A 24,597-nucleotide genomic window follows, 5' to 3' on the forward strand; every position below is an offset into this window, starting at 1 on the left:
CTGGTCCAAGAACTTCACTTGTGGAATACACAAACTTATCATTCAGTAAATTTAGGGCAGCAACCAACAGTCTTTGTGCCAGCATTCTGAACTAGGAGGCCCGTAACAGTGCACAGCGAGAAAGCCGTATGTGAAGCAGGGTTGGAGTCGCTGACTGCCTACTCCCCTTTTGCCAGGTTCAGGAACAAGGACATGGAATGTCTGCATCAACCTACACGAGGAGCTGCCTTGAAGTTGAGACTACCTTGAGGGAAGGAGCCCATTGGCTGCTGAGCAGGGGTGCTGGAAGTCCTGGTTTATGTGGGGAAGGCTGCCAAGAAGAGGAGGGCTTTGAGAAGTCACAGGAAGAAGTAAAGTTGGCCGGCTGTAGTTGGCCGAGGAGCTGCACTGTCAGGCTTGGTGGCCTGGCCTTTTGTTGCTCGTTCCCCCGCAATGTGCATCTGGACAAGAACACTTCCCCCTCGCTGTTGGGGTTAGTGAATTTTCTTACCTGTTCCATAGAGCTGTTTGGAAATGTGACCGCCGGAGGGGGAAGACTTGCAACTTATAGAGCCCTGAGGGCTGGGTGCCGATAGACTGATATAGGGATCGCTGGTTTATGAAGCCGCATCAGTGAAGACGTGGCACTATGGAAGCTTGGTGGTTTATGAAACAGAGCAGAGGAAGCCTTGATACTAGGAGAAGTGACTGGTGGTGGTGGACGGGTTCCTGATAACAAACTTGTTACAAGGAGCGCCATGGAGACTGTGCATTACGGATGACCACAACCGTGACTAGCGGTACATGAGGCAGCACCTGTAAGGATAAATGAATGGCCAGAAGGTTGCTCTTACACTGCCCTTTTTACAATTAATTGAAGCCTCATTAGGTGATAGAGCACATCAGCAAGATCACCTCTGTCACCTCTGTGACCTGAGGAGGAATCTTCGCGCAGGTTGTGGGCTTGAGCCCGAAGAGATCCTTCTGTGTAGAGATCCTTCCTGATCAGCTGGTGTGAGTGAGTGGAGACTCCTGTTACTTCTACCTGCACCACCTCCTCTCATCCAGTCTTGATGCCTGCATGAGGGCACACCCGCTATGCTAGAGAAGCATGTCAATGCCAGGCACAGCTGCTCTAATCAGCCCGTGTGCCCAGCCAACAGCTGCCAATGCATCGCAGAGCGTGCCGATGCAACAATTCTGTTTAGGTACTGTTTGCAACCAAGATTCATGAATATAACAGAAGTCTCACAGTCATCGGGGTAGTTATAAGATGTGACTATGTGTTAACTGCTGACGAGGATATATCCAGGTGATGAGAAGAAATGAGGTTGAAATTTACCTGATACTTGTTTCCTCCAGAATGTGACTCTTTCGCCATGAACTCAATAAGGAGTAATACCCAAACAGCATTAAGTGCCCATCGAATTCCCATGTATATTATATATGCAGTTTCATTGCTTGTGTATTATCCAGCTATGTGCCTTGAATAAGGAACTTTTTTCTTCTTAAATAAAAGCTCTGACTTGATAATGATTTATTGACCACTTTGAGTTTTGAATCTGTACCTCACAGCACCTCCCTAAGTAAGCCTTGACTGCTCCTCTTTTCAAACTAGAGGGTGTGTTCTAATGAGGATTACTTGGTACTCTGGTTTGGTATCAATAGTAAGAGAAAACCTTAGGATATCTGCGGTAATAAGCTTTCATTTCTACAATCTGACCATAGTATCCGCTGTTTGCCCTGGGAACCCCATAATCAGAGTCTGGAGTCAGATTCTTTCTGGAAGAGGCTAAATAGAAATTTGGCCAGATGGAAATAGTGGGTAAAGGTAAAACTCCTAGGCGTAACTTACGGCCTTTAAATCCTTAAAACATGTGCAAATAATATCCATCAGCATTTATTAGATATGGTTTGGGAAGATGGGATAAATGAAATTCTTCAAAAAGAGTTGTGATCTTATTAATTTGATTTCAAAGCAGTGGAGAATGAGAACAAAGGGTGGTTTCTACATACTAATATCACTGCTAAATGTAAAGACAATAATATTTCCTAAGGTTCTAGAGGACTTTGTGAGTGAAATTGCAACTCTTGTACTTATATCAATTGGATTTCATGCTGAGACGTTAATCAGAGCTGAATATCACATTACCGCATAATAGCCCAAGCTGTGCTCAGCACCAATAATAGCCTCAGGACCTCCTGTTCTTGGATTCAGGGAAGAAGAACCTCGATACTCTGGAATATGGCTTTATGTTTAAAGTAAATGAAAATATGAATTTGGGACAGTGTTATGACAGTGGGTTGTCTTACTGTAAAACAAACCACTGTCCCTGGTGAAGGTTAATGAAAAGATCGCCTCGATGCTTGAGGTGGGCCTGTTTCCAACGAAATAGAGGGGTTTATCTGGACTAGTGGGGAGGAGGATACTACTTTGTTCAATACATCAAATTTGCCAGTGCTTGTTGGGGAATCCTAGGGGTCAGTTCAAAGGGAAATTAAGGGAAGAATGAGGAAGGCTTGTGGTTATCTTAGAAACTGGCATGTTTTCATTTTGTGACAAGTCAAAACATTTGAAAGGATGTACCGCTATCACCTATTAGCAGGGGAGTACTCTTCAAAATGTTCTCATTGTTGCATATGAACTATGTAGTTAGAATAAAGACATTGAGATACAGGGGGAATATTTCATTTGGTAGGAGGGGTCTCTGAGAGGACTTGTATATAATAAAGACACAACCAAAATTGCCTTGCAAGCCCTTTATATGGGAAAATATGATGGTGGTTTTAGGCTCTAATGTAAAGGTATTACTGAGCTTTCAGACGAAAGGGGAACCATCCATAGGACTTAACTGATAGCTTAAGGGGTCTTATGCATTTACCCAGTGTATGTGGATAGAATGGCTGGGGTTAAACCCATGTCTACAAAGGCAGTGATCAAGATCTAGGGGAAGCCCACAGCCTTGACATGATGGAAAGGCAATTTAAGGGCAACCACTGGCCAATCATTTGTTGTTTTTTTAACAGTTGGATTAAGGAAATACAGTTATTTCCTTTAGAGTAGCAAAGCTCAGAATGCCTCTAGGAAAGGCAGAACAAAATAGTTTTTTTGTTACCTGGACTACTCTGCTATCTTTTGTTGTGTTTCGTGAAATTTACTTTGGTCTAAATTAGACAAAGTTGATATTGCCCAGGACTACATTATAGCCTTATAGCCCGCAGTAGAGGGCTATACCGGCTATTAAAGGCCCTCTCCAGCGTTAAAGGCCCCGAGCAGAAGGCGAGGGCCTTTAACAAGGGAGAGGGACTTTAATAGCTGGTATAGCTACGAAGGGCTATGAGGCTATAAGAAAATTCTGACACGAGAGGGCAGAATGTTCTAACAAAAAGGAACAAAGCCTTATGGGAGCGTCAGGGGATTGGAATCCCCCTCAGGGTCCTTGAAGCCTTTGTTCACAGCCAGAGCTGTGAACAAAGAAACATTGGAATGTTGGAGCTCCAGGCTTATACCAGCCATTATAAGCCCGGAGCACTCCATTGTTTTCAATGGAGCTCCCAACATTCCAATGTTCTAATACATTTTAATTCCTTCACTCAAACATCTGGGTCAGGGTTAGTCTTGGTTTAGGAGCAGCTACTTCCAATAAGATTTATACAAACAATGGATGCAAACAAGGATGTGCACACCTTGATCATGTTTAAAGTTTTTTGGAAGGTTTACCAGCTGTCTTTTCCAAATATAAATATATTTCCCCACAGATGAGCAATGGGCAAATTCCTTTACTTAAGTGGGAGGATGAGCTCATTCAGATCGATCATTGGCTAGTTGGCTACAGTGTTGATAAGTTTCTTAGGAGCCTGTACCAACCTAAATCCGTTGTAAATAAATATGAGAAAAGTAAGGCCAAGGTATCTGGCAGGGGACTAACTAAATTTAATTTAAATGTGGAAGAAATACATTTCTGGTGGAACTGGTGAAATTGTACAAGTATATTTATATAAAATTATCCTCATTTTGACTACTGAATTGAAGTGCTTGAATTTATGTGCTGGGATTAAATGTGTTTTTAAAACTTCCTCAATGATATTCTGCGCTGCTATTTAAAAAAAAAAAAACTAACAGAATAACTTTCGATTTTTATGAATATAGCCAATTTATGCGCCTGTTTGCTGTGTGCAAATCAAGACCACACACCCTGAATAGGCTTAAGTTGGTCATATGTACCAGTGCCTGATTATTGATAAATTGTCTTTGTAGAATTGTTTGCATTAGAAGCACTCAAATCTCAAACCCTGACATCACTCAAGTGATCCCCTATTTATCTATAATACAAGAAATTCCTTCTGAGGGCATTTCTTCATGTTACCGTGACAAATTATGGAATAAGTCTTAGACATGGCATCCCCTGCGTGGTTTCTACCTAACTTTTTGCCTTCAGCTCTTCTGTTTTTGCAGACTCTGCTTTTGCTGGCCTTTGGACTCTGCACGCTTTGACACTGCTAAACAGTTCTAAAGCGCTTGCGCCCTCTCCTTAAATCATGGTAACACTCCCTTATACCCTATTGGCATATTTAATTTACTTGTAAGGCTCTAGTAAAGTGGTAAAACATATGCCCAAGGCCTGAACTTGAAATACTACCAGTAACCTTGCAACACTGACTGTGCCACCCACTTAAGTAGCCATTTAAACATGTCTAAGGCCTGCCATTGCAGAGCCTGTGTATGCAGTTTTAAACTGCCATTTAGACCAAGCAAAATAAACCTTTTGCAAAGCCCAAACCTTTCCTTTTAATGCGTATAAGTCACCTCTAGGCTAGGCCCTAGGCTGCCCAAGGGCAGGGTGTAGTATATTTAAAAGGATGGACATTTACTTTAAAATTTTACATGTCCTGGTTGTGAAAAACTCTTAAAGTCATGTTTCACTACAGCAAGGCCTATCTCTCCCATACTATAACATTGGAGTTACCTAATTGCATTTTATAAGTGTAATTTCCAAGTGGGAACAAGTAACCCCATCGGACTTGGTGTCTCTAGAATTACAATTTCAAATCTTAACTTATGGTGAATTCGGATTTTAAATTAAAATTCTGAAAATGTCACTTTAAGTTGGCATTTTATTGCCTTAGCCATTTGGTGCCTGCAGCCTGTCTCTGATCACATGACTAAATGTAGTTGGCAGTTGGATTTTATGTATTCTTCATAGACAGCCACACCAATGGGAGCTTAGGTGTGCCTGAATGGGCCATCACTGGCAGGATGGGAGGGAGGAGCTGGGCCCAGTCTCACTTTCACATGAATAGGCTTGGTCCTGTCTCTACACAAAGGGCTGCATACTCTCCACCACACCTCCTGCAGTGAGCCAGGGCCAGGAAGGCAGGGCATCCGTGAATTTCAAAGGCATGCCTCTAAAAGGATTTAGACACCACCACTTCAAGTATACTTCTGGATCTGTGGATACTCCGACAGGAAGAAGAACTACTGTGTTGCTGAAAGACTGCCACTCTGCTGGACTCCAATCTGCTGGACTCTTGCTTTGATGTGCTGACCTGCAGCCTACAGCCTCCGGCCTGGGTGAGAAGGACTGGACAAGCATCTCTTGAACCCAGAACCCAGAGTGACTCCAAGGGTTAGTTGGCTGGCCTCCTGATTGGCTTCTCGATATAAAGCCTCAGCGACATAACATGATTTGAACAACCTTGCATCTCCACCTGGACTCTGCCATCTGTGATTCTACCCTAACAAGTGGTGCACCCCAGTCCGGAACCCTTGGAAATGGGATTGGCTTAAGATGCTTAATAACCTCTGTGAATCTAGCGGAACCAACACATCTCCTCTGCTTTATGGCACAAATCCGAGCAAAACCGTCTCAAAGCTGCTGCTGCATGAGGTGGACCCGTCGTAAAGATCTACATCGCAGCGCTTCAGAACCACTGCATTGGCCCGACTGCTTTGCATGTCCTCAGTGCAGGCCCGCATCCCTCATCCACAGTAACCTTGACGTCGATGTTAGACTCCACATTGCAGCTTCACAGCTCTTCGGAACCGATGCATCGTCTCGACTGCATGTCACAGATTTGATGCCAGCCTTGGCAACACCAGGCATCGTCAACGGTATTCTCGAAGCAAACGGGCCATTCATCACAGCCTCGTCACATCTTGGAACCGACGCTGAACCATGCAATGCTCCGCAACCCAGGATTTAAGGTACTTTTGTTCAGTGGGCCTAACTTGTTCCCTGTATCTGGCTTGCGCTCCCTTTCCATCAACTTGAACTTGTGACTTTGTCCCAGTTCGGCATGACTAGATATCCACAATTTGCGCCTTGTGCTTTTTAGGGCTATTTTTATTGAAAACTTTAGGAGTCAATATCTCCGGTTCTACTAATTGGATTTTTGTTGTTTTGTTATTTCATTAAGCTCGATTTTTCTAACCTGTGGGATCTTTTAGTGTGGTGTTTTCTCTGTTTTACTATTTGAAGTGTTGCACAAATACTGTACACATTGCCTCTAAGTTAAGCCTGACTGCTGTGTGTTAAGCTGCCAGGGGGTGAGCACAGATTAAATTGGGTATTGCTTGTACCTTGTCCTGACAAGGATTATGGTTGCTGCTTGACCATGGCTCACACCCAATTTCCAACAACAAGCATTATGGGAATTCTGTGTGGAAATATTTGACAATTACTTTTGGGTAAAATAAGCTGTATCCAAAAATGGCATAATACATAGTTCTAATTATTCGAAGGATATAAGCCTGTTAAAAAAATGGTGAGGGAATGTTTTACCTTGGCAGCAAGGTATTTTTATTTGAAACCTGAGGCATACATGGTGCAGGTAATAAGTCCATAAGCAAGATGTTTTGTTAAGGTTCAGCCTGTGCCACCAATCAGAGTTACAACTTGTTAGAACCTGTTTTGTGCGCTTCCATAAAATATCTGTGAATTTCGAGTGGCACTTATATTAATAAAATATGATACTGCTTGCTAGAAGATGTGTCTACTGCACGCTCTTGAGAACTTCATCTATTCAAAGCCTGCTCTATATAAACAACAAGCACTACACATCTGAACTTATGGAGCGCATATTCGACAAAGCTCAGTGGTAGTTAAGTAACCTCACATAAGAAGAAGCTATAAAGGGAAGTTCTGATGACTTTTTGCAGCTAGGATGCTATATTGATATCTCCTGTTACACAGAGCCTTCAAACACAGGTATCAAACTTCAACTGACTTGCTGCACATCCTTGTGGTTGGCTACATAGTACATTTTTTCCTTTTTCCTCATATAGCATCTCTTACCCGCCAATCTCTTACAGAGACAATGCAAATTCCAAAACAGCTAGAACAGCTCAACCCAATGCTGGAAAACATTACCAGTGGATTCCTCCTACCTTAGCCACTTTACTGAAATTGTTATTCTGTAAAAAACGATGCAAATCTGCATATCCAGACAATTAATCAAAACGTTCAAAAAGATTCAATGTAAATACTCTTTGCCTTTCACAGATAATTTATGACACCATTTACATAGAAAGAAAACTACTCATCCTGCTGCCAGGGGTCAGTGGATGCCTATGAAAGTCAATGTTAATGTCTGGAACATGAATAACCTTAGATTGTTCCACTATGACATTTTCATAATAAATGCAAATGCAGCATGCCACTGAGTACACACACGTAATAAGTATGTGACAATTGGAGTCATTAATTTATTTACATTATTGGAAATTCTATATTTTGTTTGCTATTTAAAATATTACATTTAAATGTATGTGTTGTAGAATATAAAGCCCCTGGATGACAGTGACATACATTTATGACATTTGTTATTATGGCTATTATTAATTGAGCTAATACAGTTTCTTTCTAGAGAGGCTGCACATATCTTTATGGTGTAATATTTAAGAAGGGAAACACTGAGGGGCATATTACCAACAAGTAGCGATAATTATTGCTAAATAGGCTTAGCGACGATTTTTTTTATCGCTGCCTATCGCTGGATATGTTAGCGGAGAAAACATGCTATTAGCAACGTTTTTCTCCATTGTGCTAAAATATCCAGCGATAGCGGCGAAATGTGTGAATATCGCTGAGAATACAGCGATATTCACGCATTAGCGACGTAATGCTCTTAGCCATGTTATCCACCTCCCATTGGATAACATGGCTAAGAACTGGTCTGAGCAGGCGTTGGTTTTTGGCGATAGCGGGAATATTTCCATCGCTACGCCTGCCTTGCTAATAGGCGATAGCGACGTTAGCGACTGCTTTCAGTCGCTAACAGGTTGGGTACGCCCACTTTGCATGTCATTACTGATAAATATCGCTGACATGCAAAGCGGGCCCCAAACCGCTCGCTATCGCCTAAAAGCTGTCGCTAACATCAGTTAATGACAGCTTGCTAATAGAGCGATAGAATTATCGCCGCTTAGCGGCCGAAAACGGCCGCTAAACTGTGGATAATTGCCTATCGCCACCCTTGGTAATATGCCCCTCAGTTTTCAAGCATAGAAATGTAGGCACCGCCCGTTTCAGGTGTAAATGTGCTGGGCCTTTTGAAATTTCGGAAAATACAAAAGAAGTACAGGTAACACCCTTACTACAATCCTTTAAATTAAACTCAAAATGTACAGACGCCAGTATTTTACAACAATCATTTTAATTAAACTAAAATGTTCAGAGGCCAGTGTTAAACAAATCACATTAACCTCTCTGTGTTGCACAGGCGTTGATCTTTGACAGAACCTGTCAGTTCATGTCCAGATTTCTTGCACTGGTCTAGTACCAAAGCAGGTACTGCAATCCACAATTGCAGGCAGTGACCCTGCAGGCATCCAAGAGAATTAGCACAGGAGTGTACGGGTTGTTCCTTTATAAATCCCAGGAGATCAGCACTGAAGAGCACGCAAGCCATGGGTTTTAAAAAGGGAAAGCTGTTTATCTCGGAAGTGAAAGCCTTCTTTCATTGGTTCAGATTCAGATCTGAAGGGCCAGTATCGGCTCTCTACTAATACAATGACTGCCACTCAAAACTGCATCTACTAACTACTTATAAATCCAAGAAGACCAGCTCCAAAACTGCAGACACTTTACAAGCAGTGGAGCCTGAAAATGCACATTTCTGAGGAGCAGGTAACTGACTCCTGTGTGGAAAGAAATTCCTCTGCTATTAAAGGCAAATGCTGGTGAACCAGGCCCCTCATTTATGAAAAGTGACGCATCTCTGCGTGAAAACAGCAATGCGTCACTTTTCACTGCGCCCTCCTTGCGACACAACTGATGCGTCATATTTACAGTATTGCGCGAGTTACAGATACGTCAGTGCTTTTTACGTATCTGTATGGCGCAAAAGTGACGCATTGCTGGAGTGTGTCACAAAAGTGACGCAACTCCAGCAATGTGTCCTTTCACATGGGGCAAGCCCCATGTGAAAGGGCCTGCGTCAGACTTAGGCCTGCTGTGAGGCAGGCGTAAGAAATTGACGCATTTGTGTCCTAGAAGTGGCGCAGTGAAATCTTATAGATTTCACTGCGTCACTTCCATGACTCTTTCTTACGTCAAAACGCCCCCCCTGCATACATTATACTTGACGCAGGTATAATGTGGCGCAGGGGTTTACAAAGCGACGCATCTACCTAGATGCGTCACTTTGTAAATATGTCGCAACAAGGAGCATTTTTTACGCCACTGGTGCGACGGTGTAAAAGTGACGCACAGCCTCATAAATGAGGCCCCAGGAGCGTAGCTTAATCGGTGAGATTCGGGGGGTGTGGATCTCAAATTTCCCAATTAAAAGATCAGTGGGCCACAGGCTGAATGGGTGTGGTGACCAACATTCTGGATGTATTGTTCCCTTGAGGAGCAGAGCCTGTAAAGATTTCCATCAGGTGAGCCTCTAGAGCTGATATAGAGTTTGGTGGACAGGTACTCTGTTGCAACGGTGACAGAGTACCCTGCCTGCCAAACCCTTGGTCTGTCCGCGCAGTGAGGTTCAGTAAAAAATGCTAAATGACCCCCAAACCAAGGGAGAGAACCTCATTGGTCTGGGGTTCATTAGTTTTTGTTTTTTTTTTTCAAAAACAGACTCCCACTGCGAGAGTTTGTTTTTGACAAAAAACTTTGGAAAAGTTTAACTGGCCTGCTGTCATATTCAAAGGAGCCATTGGTGAAACCTTTCCTACATTGATGGGAAGCACCAGGATGACCTGCGGCCCATCCAGGTAAAAAGTAAACATCAAGAGGCGAAGATTATCAATTTAAAAAATGTTGCTCAGAAAGAAACAGGGAAGTAAACCCGCACATCAGAGTCAAGCTTCAAAATATTATTCAGATGATTGCATTTTTGTTAAATTTGCACATTTAAAATGGCAGTTCAGCAATCAATCAGCCTGCAACTGATATGCAGCAAAGTTAACCAGCTCAAAATGGCAGAAAAGGTTACAGTATGAAACTATTACAACAAGGCCGCCTTCTCACAAGAGGGTTACAGTATTCTCGCTGTTACGCCATTAGTTGTGAAAAGCAGCAGGATACCTCGCCGCTCTTTACTTCCAGGGTTGCTCACATTATTTATTTAAGATTTCACTCAGCAGCTCTGAACCATTACTCTCAAACCTATATGAAAAGCAGGTCTTTCAGAGGTCACATGAACACGCGTACAGTTTTTGAACAGAATTAGGGGGCAGATTTACAATTACTGGCGCATCCCTGCATATCAGTAGGGATGCGCCAGTAATTGTGCGCCGCAGCTCCGCCACCCTGGATGCGCCGCATTTACAATGCGGCGCACCATGGGGCAAAATCAGCACAGGTGCGTCACGCATCTGTGCCGTAAAAGCTGCGCATTGCTGGAGTTGCGTCGCAAGCGCGACGCAGCTCCAGCAATGCTCTGGGGGGGCTCAATCTCCACAATGCTGCGTCAATCCTTACACCTGCTTCAAGCAGGCGCAGGGTTTTGACGCAGCATGGGCCCAAAAGTGACTGAGTGAAATCTTGTAGATTTCACTCAGCCACTTTTGGGAGGCGTTCCTGCGCCGGAACGCCTCCACCTGCAATGGAACGCCTCCTTCTGGCGCAGGGCTTTACAACATGACGTATATGGGAGATGCGTCATGTTGTAAATACCCTGCACCATGGCACATCTTTTGCGCCGCCGCTGCGTCACAAAAGTGACGCAACGGCAGCGTAAAAGAGGTACAAGGCACTTGTAAATCTGCCCCTAGGTGCCCATTGCAAGTGCGTACCGGCAGAAATCATATAAATGGCATGCAACAACAGCAAATAACCTCAAACAGAGTCAAGGAAACATACATGGTTAAGCCTTACTACTGAATGTTGGCAATGGTTTCACAGCTCATACTTCACAGAAAATACACCTTACAGTTCATTATTTCCCATAATTCACAGTGCTTCATTTGCAGGATGCTTCCTTAAGCAAACAAAAATGTTAAACACAGTATTTTGGCTTTCTTTTGGGGCTGGTCCAAAATGCTTTCACAGCGACAGCGCTGCTTTTAGAAAGCTAATTAGCACACCCGACAAGCTCTTGATAGGCGCATCTACCAAAGATTCCTCCCCAGTTTGTGAATACACATGCAGATCCATGTCAGCAAAAAGTAACATTGTCCCACACATTTTCTTTTTTTTATATATGTTGTATTAAACCTACTATATAGTGTCAATGTACTACAAAAGAAAAGCAGATGTTATAATGCATGTTTTTAATTTCCCTCCAACACACATTTCTTGGAACATTCACAGACATATCTTGAGTCTCATGCCAACAATGAATGCTAAAAGGATGATGCTCAAACGCTCAAAATCGTTTTAGAGAATACTAAAATCACACAATATAAAAACAAAAAGATAAAGATTAACATGTACTATGGCCCTGTATTGCCATCTCAGGGTTCAAATGACAATTATAAATCACTCTGCCTCTGGCCTCATGGCTTGTAAATGTATATATATATTGTTACTGAAGAAAAAAAGGTTATAAAGTAACATTAGGTAAAATGTTCAGTAACAATGTAACGTTTTATACTTATTGTTATTTAAAGTAACTAAAACTCGTGCCCTGCCAGGCCCAATTTTCTAATCAATAATTTAATTGCGAATGTTGCAGTACTATTATAAATGATGTCAGAAATGATGTCATAAAAGACGTTATGAGTGATGTAATATGTGGGGAGTCGGCAGTGCATGGCGACAGCACGAGTTATAGTTACCTAAGGGCAAAGGCTGGGCAGCCCTTATGTATTATTTTTAGGTCGAGCATTCGAGACCTCTTCTATATACTTTAGTATATACTTATATATTAGTATATACTATACTTATATGTGTATGTACTTTGTGGGCTCTGGAGATCAGCCCTAGGACTTGTCGGCTTCCGCTTAGGGACATTTTTTTCTGTTCAACTGCCTCTATTTAACTGTCTTAATAAATTAGGTTGAGCATTCGAGACCTCTTGTATATACTTTACTATATACTTATATATTAGTACATACTATACTTATATGTGTATGTACTTTCTGGGCTCTGGAGGTCAGCCCTAGTACTTGTCTGCTTCCGCTTACAGACTTTTTTCTGTTCAACTGCCTCTATTTAACTATCTTAATAAAAAAGGACCAGTAGAGGTCCAAAAAATACCAGAATTGCTTTCTGCTGAGGGACTTTATTTTTTTATTTTTTCTGTCAACTACCTCTAGTTAACTTTCTTGATAGAGAGCGACCAGCAGAGGTCAGTAAAATACCAGAATCACTTTAGCATTCTCTAGATTCCAGTCCATAGAAATTGTCTTCCACGAGCATCCGTAGACAATATTATTTTTTTCAAATCTTGTATTTTCAGTGATATGACCACCGAGGCCCTGATTTTATATTAAAAACAGAGCTTTGGACTATACCATTTCCCGCTGAAAGGCAATATTTCTCTCCATGTGTTCCCATACCTGGCGTGTCACGGAGTTTGGTGCTTACTTTACCTCCATGTTAAAGAACAGTAGATGTTTCAGCACCCAGGCTAATGTGCCACATAGCTAAATACATATAAGGTCCCAAAGGCGAGACCGATTGCATTGCAAATGCTTGTTTTTAATTACAGGACATTGGACTAAGTCCCAGAGTCCAGTAATGGCTTCCTGCAAAATGTTTGTGCATGTTCCAGAAAGCCAATCAGAGCACTTGCTCCAGTGAGAGCAGACACTTTCTTTTAGAAACATTGGGTTAGAGGTATTCTCGCAGGTGTCCCCCAAACCCAACGACCCAGATATACACATTTTTATCTTCCTGAAAATCTCAAAAACTACTGAATGAATTTACACCAAATCACAAAAAGCACACTTTCTGGACAAATATCCAGCTACCTGTTAAATTTGGTGTAGATCCATTTTTGTGATATGCCTTTCCACAAAAGTCTATGGAAAATGCTTGGCTATTTTTCATTTTGGGAAGCCTCTTTTTCTCTGTACCCACTTGACAGGTCACCCAGAAACGTTTCATTCACAAACTAGGTGAAAAATAAAAACGTTTTGGAAGGTTTCGTGGAGATTCTTCAAACAGGGCCAACGTTATTAGCACAACAAACAAGCATTTACAATGCAATGGTCTCGGCATCATTAAAGGTAGAGCTATTGGCATTGCTCATGACATTTTTTTTCTTTAAATCATAAATAAATGGCATTGTCATTTACATTGTCAATACACACCACTCTGCACTCACCTGCACTCACCTGCACTGCACTCAACTGCACTCACCAGCAATGCACTGCACTCACCTGCACTGCACTCAACTGCACTCACCTGCACTGCACTGCACTCAATTGCACTCACCTGCACTGCACTCACCTGCACTGCACTGCACTGCACTCACCTGCACTGCACTGCACTCACCTGCACTGCACTCACCTGCACTGCACTCACCTGCACTGCACTGCACTCACCTGCACTGCACTCACCTGCACTGCACTCACCTGCACTGCACTGCACTCACCTGCACTGCACTCACCTGCACTGCACTCACCTGCACTGCACTCACCTGCACTGCACTCACCTGCACTGCACTGCACTCACCTGCACTGCACTGCACTCACCTGCACTGCACTCACCTGCACTGCACTGCACTCACCTGCACTGCACTCACCTGCACTGCACGCACTGCACTCACCTGCACTGCACTCGCCTGCACTGCACTCACCTGCACTGCACTGCACTGCACTCACCTGCACTGCACTCACCTGCACTGCACTGCACTCACCTGCACTGCACTCACCTGCACTGCACTCACCTGCACTGCACTGCACTCACCTGCACTGCACTGCACTGCAATCACCTGCACTGCACGCACTGCACTCACCTGCACTGCGCTCACCTGCACTGCACGCACTGCACTCACCTGCTCTGCACTCACCTGCACTGCACTGCACTCACCTGCACTGCACTGCACTCACCTGCACTGCACTCACCTGCACTCACCTGCACTGCACTCACCTGCACTGCACTCACCTGCACTGCACTCACCTGCACTACACTCACCTGCACTGCACTCACCTGCACTGCACTCACCTGCACTGCATGACCTGCACTCACCTGCACTCACCTGCACTGCACTCACCTGCACTGCACTGCACTCACCTGCACTGCACTCACCTGCACTGCACTGCACTCACCTGCACTGCACTTACCTGCACTGCACTCACCTGCACTGCACTCACCTGCACTGCACTGCACTCACCTGCACTGCACTGCACTCACCTGCACTGCACGCACCTGCACTGCACTGCACTCACCTGCACTGCACGCAGCTGCACTGCACTGCACTCACCTGCACTGCACTCACCTGCACTGCACTCACCTGCACTGCACTCACCTGCACTGCACTGCACTCACCTGCACTGCACTGCACTCACCTGCACTGCACTGCACTCACCTGCACTGCACTGCACTCACCTGCACTGCACTCACCTGCACTGCACTGCACTCACCTGCACTGCACGCACTGCACTCGCCTGCACTGCACTCGCCTGCACTGCACTCACCTGCACTGCACTGCACTGCACTCACCTGCACTGCACTCACCTGCACTGCACTCACCTGCACTCACCTGCACTGCACTCAACTGCACTGCACTGCACTGCACTCACCTGCACTGCACGCACTGCACTCACCTGCACTGCACGCACTGCACTCACCTGCACTGCACTCACCTGCACTGCACTGCACTCACCTGCACTGCACTGCACTCACCTGCACTGCACTGCACTCACCTGCACTCCACTGCACTCACCTACACTGCACTGCACTCACCTGCACTCCACTGCACTGCACTCACCTGCACTGCACTGCACTCACCTGCACTGCACTGCACTCACCTGCACTGCACTGCACTGCACTCACCTGCACTGCACTCACCTGCACTGCACTCACCTGCACTGCACTCACCTGCACTGCACTCACCTGCACTCACCTGCACTGCACTGCACTCACCTGCACTCACCTGCACTGCACTGCACTCACCTGCACTGCACTCACCTGCACTGCACTGCACTCACCTGCACTGCACTGCACTCACCTGCACTGCACTCACCTGCACTGCACTCACCTGCACTGCACTCACCTGCACTGCACTCACCTGCACTGCACTCACCTGCACTGCACTCACCTGCACTGCACTCATCTGCACTGCACTCACCTGCACTGCACTGCACTCACCTGCACTGCACTGCACTCACCTGCACTGCACTGCACTCACCTGCACTGCACGCACTGCACTCACCTGCACCACTCACCTGCACTGCACGCACTGCACTCACCTGCACTGCACTCACCTGCACTGCACTCACCTGCACTGCACTCAACTGCACTGCACTCACCTGCACTGCACTGCACTGCACTCACCTGCACTGCACTGCACTCACCTGCACTGCACTCACCTGCACTGCACTGCACTCACCTGCACTGCACTCACCTGCACTGCACTCACCTGCACTGCACTCACCTGCACTGCACTCACCTGCACTGCACTCACCTGCACTGCACTCCACTCCACTCACCTGCACTGCACTGCACTCACCTGCACTGCACTGCACTCACCTGCACTGCACTGCACTCACCTGCACTGCACTGCACATACCTGCACTGCACTGCACTGCACATACCTGCACTGCACTGCACTCTGCACTGCACTGCACTCTGCACTCACTACTCTGCACTCACTACTCTGCACTCTGCACTCACTACTCTGCACTCTGCACTCACTACTCTGCACTCTGCACTCACTACTCTGCACTCTGCACTCACCACTCTGCACTCACCACTCTGCACTCTGCACTCACTACTCTGCACTCACTACTCTGCACTCACTACTCTGCACTCTGCACTCACTACTCTGCACTCACTACTCTGCACTCACTACTCACTACTCTGCACTCACTACTCACTACTCTGCACTCACTACTCACTACTCTGCACTCACTACTCACTACTCACTACTCTGCACTCACTACTCTGCACTCACTACTCACTACTCTGCACTCACTACTCACTACTCTGCACTCACTACTCACTACTCTGCACTCACTACTCTGCACTCACTACTCTGCACTCACTACTCACTAATCTGCACTCACTACTCACTACTCTGCACTCACTACTCACTACTCTGCACTCACTACTCACTACTCTGCACTCTGCACTCACTACTCTGCACTCACTACTCACTACTCTGCACTCTGCACTCACTACTCTGCACTCTGCACTCACTAATCTGCACTCACTACTCTGCACTCACTAATCTGCACTCACTACTCTGCACTCACTACTCACTACTCTGCACTCACTACTCTGCACTCACTACTCTGCACTCACTACTCCGCACTCACTACTCTGCACTCACTACTCACTACTCTGCACTCTGCACTCACTACTCACTACTCTGCACTCTGCACTCACTACTCTGCACTCACTACTCTGCACTCACTACTCTGCACTCACTACTCACTACTCTGCACTCACTACTCTGCACTCACTACTCACTAATCTGCACTCACTACTCACTACTCTGCACTCTGCACTCACTACTCTGCACTCACTACTCTGCACTCACTACTCACTACTCTGCACTCTGCACTCACTACTCTGCACTCACTACTCACTACTCTGTACTCTGCACTCACTACTCTGCACTCTGCACTCACTAATCTGCACTCACTACTCACTACTCTGCACTCACTAATCTGCACTCACTACTCTGCACTCACTACTCACTACTCTGCACTCACTACTCTGCACTCACTACTCTGCACTCACTACTCCGCACTCACTACTCTGCACTCACTACTCACTACTCTGCACTCTGCACTCACTACTCACTACTCTGCACTCTGCACTCACTACTCTGCACTCACTACTCTGCACTCACTACTCTGCACTCACTACTCACTACTCTGCACTCACTACTCTGCACTCACTACTCACTACTCTGCACTCACTACTCACTACTCTGCACTCACTACTCTGCACTCACTACTCTGCACTCACTACTCTGCACTCACTACTCACTACTCTGCACTCACTACTCACTACTCTGCACTCACTGCACTCACTACTCTGCACTCACTACTCTGCACTCACTACTCACTACTCTGCACTCTGCACTCACTACTCTGCACTCACTACTCTGCACTCACTACTCTGCACTCACTCTCTGCACTCACTACTCTGCACTCACTACTCACTAATCTGCACTCACTACTCACTAATCTGCACTCACTACTCTGCACTCACTACTCACTACTTTGCACTCTACACTCACTACTCTGCACTCACTACTCTGCACTCACTACTCTGCACTCACTACTCTGCACTCACTACTCACTACTCTGCACTCACTACTCTGCACTCACTACTCACTACTCTGCACTCACTACTCACTACTCTGCACTCACTACTCTGCACTCACTACTCACTACTCTGCACTCACTACTCTGCACTCACTACTCTGCACTCACTACTCTGCACTCACTACTCACTACTCTGCACTCACTACTCACTACTCAGCACTCACTACTCAGCACTCACTACTCTGCACTCACTACTCTGCGCACTCACTACTCTGCGCACTCACTACTCTGCGCACTCACTACTCTGCGCACTCACTACTCTGCGCCCACTCACTCTGCACACTCTCTCTGCCCACTCACTCTGCACTCACACTCTGCACTCACACTCTGCACACTCTCTCTGCCCACTCACTCTGCACTCACTCTGCACTCACTACTCTGCACTCACTACTCTACACTCACTACTCTGCACTCACTACTCTGCACTCACACTCTGCACTCACTACTCTGCACTCACTACTCTGCACTCTGCACACTCACTCTGCACTGTGCACACCACTGATATCATGGAATCTTCCACCACACTTTCTAAAACTCTATAGTCCGAAGCATATTAGGCACAGAACCAAAAGAAGGGTAGACATTGCTTAAAATAATCTTATTGTATTTATGAGAAGCAAAAGCGAGACTGTTAAATGTGCTGGATATCAGTTTGTTACGAATCAACAGAGTGGAGTTAGAGAACCAAGAAATAGTAATTTAGAATCCGGGTTAGAAGGAGTAGTAATCACAAGCTGAGGATCAACGGGCGCGAAACAGCGTGGTGGGCGCGCAGGAGACGCAGCGTGAGCGTGCACATCAGCTGAAGATCGCCGGAGAAGACACCGAGCCTGCCTGCTGCCGTGACTGACCCGCTGCAGAGGGAAAGAGCCCGGTGAGTGGGGGTAGAGGGGGGGGGGGCGGCAGAGAGGGAGTGGGCAGAGAGGGAGGGTGTGTGTGTGTGTGTGTGCGTGCGTGTGTCTGTCTGTGTGTGTGTGTCTGGTGTGTGCCTGCCTGCCTGCCTTTGTGTGTGCGCGTCCACAGACCCTGGTCGGCTCGTGCACCGCTCTGTACTCCCTTGCGAGCTTACTCGGCGACAATAGTTCTCGTTGCCGAGACCTAAAAAGGAATTTCCTATGAAAATGCTGACCTAACTATAAATACCCCCTGGCAACTCCCAGTGGGTAACATATATATATATATGATTGCAAGACAGTTGGAAACTGCTGCTTCACCTTTCAATTCAGGGTATCCTCCCAGAAGTTTCTCTCTATGTCAATAACTATGCACCTCTTAATATATGGAGTACAGCTAGTGCGCTTTTCAAGGACTTTTTGCCTCTACTCCTGCATCAGTAAATAAAGCATGAATTCCCAGGCAACTGTGTCCCATCATTTGCATGGATTCAATGCCCCCATGCAAAGTCTATTCCCATAAGACTAGTATTACATCAGGGACTGCAGAATCATCTGTAATAATGATCACAATTCTTGAATTTGTTAACAGTTCCTTTACTTTTGCTTATGTTTGTGGATAATACTGTGATTAAAGATAAATAATTTTCTTGACACACTATTTTGCTGACAATTCACACCAACACTGCAAACGCTACTGAGAAAAATAGGGGTTTCTTGGTATGTAAAATTGCGCATCCACATTACAAAGAATGTACAACAGTTGAAACACTTTTGTGGTTACATAAGATTCACTCAAAATCTGTCCCACCTCCCGTCATCAAATCGTCAGCCCGCTCACATCACCTGACCGCAGCAATGCCCTCCTCTCCTTTCTAATTATCTGCAACAATAGTGTAATAGCTACTCTCTGGTTTCAAGCTGCCCCTCTCCCCTTGAGCCTCTGTCAGTGTACCTCATTAAAGGTCAGAAGAATATATCCACGCACCTAAAAGGTATTAATGGACATATTCATTCATGGATCATGAGTCTTTGTCTTGCAACATTTATTATTTACAACTAGGAATAGCTGTGTCAGAATCCATTTCAGAGAGCCATGGGGCGGCAAGGGTTAATGAGCCAAACAGTGGGGGTTGTGGCCTTTTGCTCCTTCTGACCCAGGCCCATTTCCTAGGGGTCCTGAACGTCTGTACTGGGTACTACCACTTCAACACTTGACTCTCAGCTGCAGCACGGATCGAGTAGTCAAAGGTTTTGGAGGGGGAGGTAGGTGCACGGCATGCACAGGCCCACGATTCATTGATAAACAGTAAACCCTGTAAACTGATTGTCCAGTCAAATACTTAATTTTGAGATAAAAACAGTATTTAATATGAGCACAGAAAGCATATACACAGCGCACTAAATAATATCCATAGTCTTTTAAGGTCAGTGCACTACCATCTCCCTGGGCAGTGACTATGAAGCAATTTTTCCCTTCTAATGGAGTGGGTTATTCCCCATTCGATAATGGGGGCAAATTTCAGGTGTTGCCCACGCTGGTCAACATGCAACAAAGTCTTATTCTGGCTCTCAGGGTCAATTAAGCAGTGCCAAGTGCTAAGGGCAGCTAGCAAGTTCAGGGAGGAATAGGGCGCGTCATCTCATGCTCTGCACTCTTGACACTAGGGACTCACAGCATCTCCTGGTCTCCCCTAGAAGAAGTGTCAGGGCCCCCGCAGGCTTCGGACAGCCCGTGGCAGTGTGGGGTGTCTCCTCCACGGTTCTCTGGCTTTCAGTGCGTGTTACTGCAAGCAATGGTCTCTAGGGCTGGTCCTTCCTTGCAGATCTTCAGGTAGGGATGCTATTTATTTGACATTCCAGGGTGATGGCCCTAATTTTAACAGTGGCCCCACCTGGCATTCAAGGGCTGCCTACTTGATGATGAGAGGGGCAGATGACCCACACTCTCACAATGGTCATGACTTGACCTGACATCTAACACTTTTCTCACGGGATCCACTCAGCAGGATCCCTGCTGGGCCTCGCACTTTCTCCTCATAGCTTACGCTGGTCTTGGCAGACAGGCAGAAGGCTGGTATGCCAGGCTCAGGGCAAGCGGTCTTGATTGTGTTGGGTATGGCCCCTCACCCACGTGGGAAACTATCAGACCTTGGTGCTCAGTCCTGCAGCGCTCAAAGATTTGGTGATGTTCTTTCTCAAACTGATGAACAACTTGTGGATCTCATGCTCCCACTTTTAAAGTCCACATCCAGGCTTTGTGTTGTGGATGTTGACTCTTCTGTCCTGTCCTTTGCTAGAAGCAGTCTGCCATATCAAGAGCAGCTGCAATTTTGACTGACCACAAAGCCTCACAAAGGCTGTCCCCTCTGTTATGAGTTCTTGGTCCTACAGTGCTAACCTTATCAGACCTACCATCTCTCCTGAAGGAGTCCATGACCCTCTTACCAGTAATTCCTCCTGAATCAAAGAGACCTTTGATGTGAGCAGAGGATCCTCTACTCTGTAAGCAAGTTCCCTCTCCATCCCACTGGAATGTCAAGAATCCACATCGCCTTCTTGGGTTGCAGCCCTCACCTTCCGCTAGCCTTTCGAAGTCCTGGGCTTCCAAAATGGAACCCACAGGCCCCCATGGTATGCACCAAGCACAGGCACACATACAACAGCGCACACACATACAATCATCACACAATGCATGGCACTACCTATAGTCATCATGTAGGCTAAGGGTAAGTATACAGCAGCAGAACTTTACCAGTGTGGGCTGGTAGGCACCACTCCAGTGACAGATAAAAAGGTGTGTTCACACTACTGATTAGTACAAAACACAAAATGGTATACAGCCACCAAAGCACTTAACTCCCGGCTAGGGTAGAAGCCCTCTACCACTATGAGGGTTAGGCTTGATGTGACCCTCCTGGTTTAATAAGACTATATTATTACTATATTACCATGATACACACGCATGATCCGTGTTACCCCATGAGCAAAAATCAGGTACCAGGGGTTCGGACATCTATGCAGCTGGGGAATTCAGTGTAAAGGTACAAGTCCATTACCATGCAGGAGACTTTCCCATCCCAACAAGATGCAATACAGAATACAGCAAAATGAAGGCCCCGAAGGCCCCTATTTTGCTCTCGTTTTTATTAAAGCGAGGGCTCCACATCATCCTACTTCAACATCAAATTTGTCCTCATGTGATTGCTGTTACTGTTCTTCACATGTACCCCTTGCTACTGTACTAGGAGCTATCGTTGTGTTGTGTAATAATAACACCAAAATGGTGCATGCAACCGCAAATCAGTGACAGCACTGTACTTTCTCAAGAGCACAGGGTGTCAAATACTGTAGGGTATACCTTGTGCTGACCAACAGTCAATTCTGAGCATTTCTTTGAAAATTCACCAGCCTCATCATGGAAATCTGTACGGCACAGGAATCTGATTTTTGATGAATCGCCAGAGGATGATAGCAACACATTTTTATTCAAGGAGATTTAATTGAAAGCATTGTCTGACTTAGTTTCTGGCATAAGCATACCGTTTTGATTGATTCATTCATTTAACTGTCGGAATGGTGTAAATTATCAGTGACGTGCAGATGTTGTAGATGGCTAAAGCTGCTTATTTGTAACTCGTCTTCAGTCCAGCTGCATCGTGCATGTAATAAGAGGTGTTTTACCCGTGCAAAATGTGACCACCTTTGAGAAATTCCATGCCTCAGGGTATCTGTGGCCAATCTTCTACCTGGATCTAGGATCTAGAATGCCGTAAATGTTTAGGTGAGGTGCAGTGCACAGTCGCTGTTCGATTGACCTAGTGCATGAGGGAGGATCGCGATCCTGTTCTTCTTCCGCTGGCACCGCCATCATGAATTCCTAGACCTCTTTGTTCAACGCTATTGTTTTTAGGACAAACATGCATAGCTATCAGAAATTTTGGGCCAGATTTACAAAATTTCACGCAATGCAGAGCTGCAGCCAATAACGCTGCGCTGCATTGAGTGACAGGTACAGAGCAGGTGAGTGCAATATTTACAAAGATATAGATCTCTCCTCCCTTCTCCCTGGCGCCAGCACAGAATTTTGCTGCGGAAAGCCACTCACACACCTTTGCACCATAGTGCAATGGTGTGTATGTGTGTGTCCAGTATAGGTTTTGTAAAAGAAGGGTTCTCTTCCAGTACAAAATACTATGCCTAGACCAGTTTTAAAACTTTTCCTTCCTTCTATGTGTGCTGTACAGTGCAGCACACATGCAAAAGCAGAAAAAAGGAGAAATTAAAATGTTTCACCTTTTAATGCCTCCTTTCAAATGGAGTAGATTTTTGGTGCAAAGCCCTGTCTACTATAATTAGTAGATAGAGGTTTGTGTCTAAAAGCATGGTTGGTTGCATGGGAACAACGATGATGCACACCAATGTAACACCCGTTGACACTAAGTAACGCACAGCTGTCCTTCACACTGCTTTGTGTTACTTTTAGGCTACTTCCCAGCACAAAACAAGTTTTGCCTGGAAAGGAAATAACAAAAAAAATGATGCTGTATTGCGTCACTCTTGTGACACAAACTCAGTGCAAAATGTTTGTAAATCCACCCCATAGACTGTTCTTCTGACCCTTCCCCTAAAGTGCTGTTATTAGTGACTGCCTTACAGGTGGTCATTCCCAAGAGATGCCTCTAATGCTCTGTAGGCTCTACTTAATGTTCTTTTACAATAAATCAGTGCTCATTAATTAGCAACTTAGTGTCACTTTAAAATATGAACCTGCCTTATCTTCAGGGTCTCTTTTGGAAAGGGGAACTGGTGAAATTAAGTGTAAGACGGCACGATATATGAAGATCACAATACAGAAAACAGAATGGCATCTCTCTGCTGTAGCTGTATCCTTTGAGGGGTTTGAGACCTGGGGTCCTCAATACAACTTGGGCATTATTGAATGTGATACTTATCACATCTGAAAAAATATGACACCAAGGGGCAGATATACTACTATTTCATACAGCGTAGTGCAGCAGCCGCAAATGCGTGAAAAGGAGCGAGGAGGAGTGCGCCAAATTTACTGAAATATTCAATCTCCTCCCCTTTCCCTAGCCCCGGTGCTGAAATCAGATGCTGTGCGCCACGGAGACACCTTTGCTCCATGTTTAGCACTGGAAAGTAAATCAGAAACAAAAGATTTTGCACCAATTTGCGTCACTTTTGTGATGCAAACATGGCGTGAAATCTTCGTAAATCCCCCCCAAGAGTTTTGGTATATATTGTGACTTTTTGGGTAATAACATGCAGATTTTGATGCTTACCACATCGAAATCCATATGTTCTGATGAACACCAGGCACCCCCTCTATAAATATCTGCAGGCTTGATCTACTGACATTCATGACAAAACTCAGAACTGATATGTGTGGTAACAGAAGTTAACGCACACATCGTATTTTTTCAGCCCACTCATAATGAGGGCCTATTTGTTTTAAATATGCATTTCCCTTTTTAATGCCATGATGGAGTTGTTGTGTTTGTTTTTGTCCATATTTTCTTTATTTGTGATGCTGGGCGTCATTCTAATTGAATTGGTCTGTTTGTAATGAACTTTGACGATGTACCATTGTGTCATGATTTATGCTAATATTATCAAGATTTTGGTGAGGGTGTTTGTTGTGGTGAAAGGCTTTACCTTTTATAAAAAATCTCCCAGTGATAAATGCTCTCATTTTAGGGCGATAGGTCTGTTAAGGGCGTGTTTTTTTATTCAAACTCATTGAAGAAGAGAAAATTGTGAATTTCCCTTAAGCGCTTTCAGAGGTTTTTCTTAATCGTGGCTCGTGTA

The 24,597-nt window shown here is 45.2% G+C and overlaps 1 protein-coding gene and 1 long non-coding RNA gene across 2 annotated transcripts in view; one reads left to right on the forward strand and one right to left on the reverse strand.

Annotated features, from left to right (window-relative positions):
* Positions 1–24,597, reverse strand: part of PDE4D (phosphodiesterase 4D) — a 1,494,598-nt gene that overhangs the window by 979,563 nt on the left and 490,438 nt on the right. The gene's annotated exons all lie outside the window — the stretch shown is intronic.
* LOC144818082 (uncharacterized) overlaps positions 1–24,597 on the forward strand; it is a 434,782-nt gene that overhangs the window by 49,719 nt on the left and 360,466 nt on the right. The gene's annotated exons all lie outside the window — the stretch shown is intronic.

This window comes from Lissotriton helveticus, chromosome 2_1 (assembly GCF_964261635.1).
Source record: "Lissotriton helveticus chromosome 2_1, aLisHel1.1, whole genome shotgun sequence".
Lineage (NCBI taxonomy): Eukaryota > Metazoa > Chordata > Amphibia > Caudata > Salamandridae > Lissotriton > Lissotriton helveticus.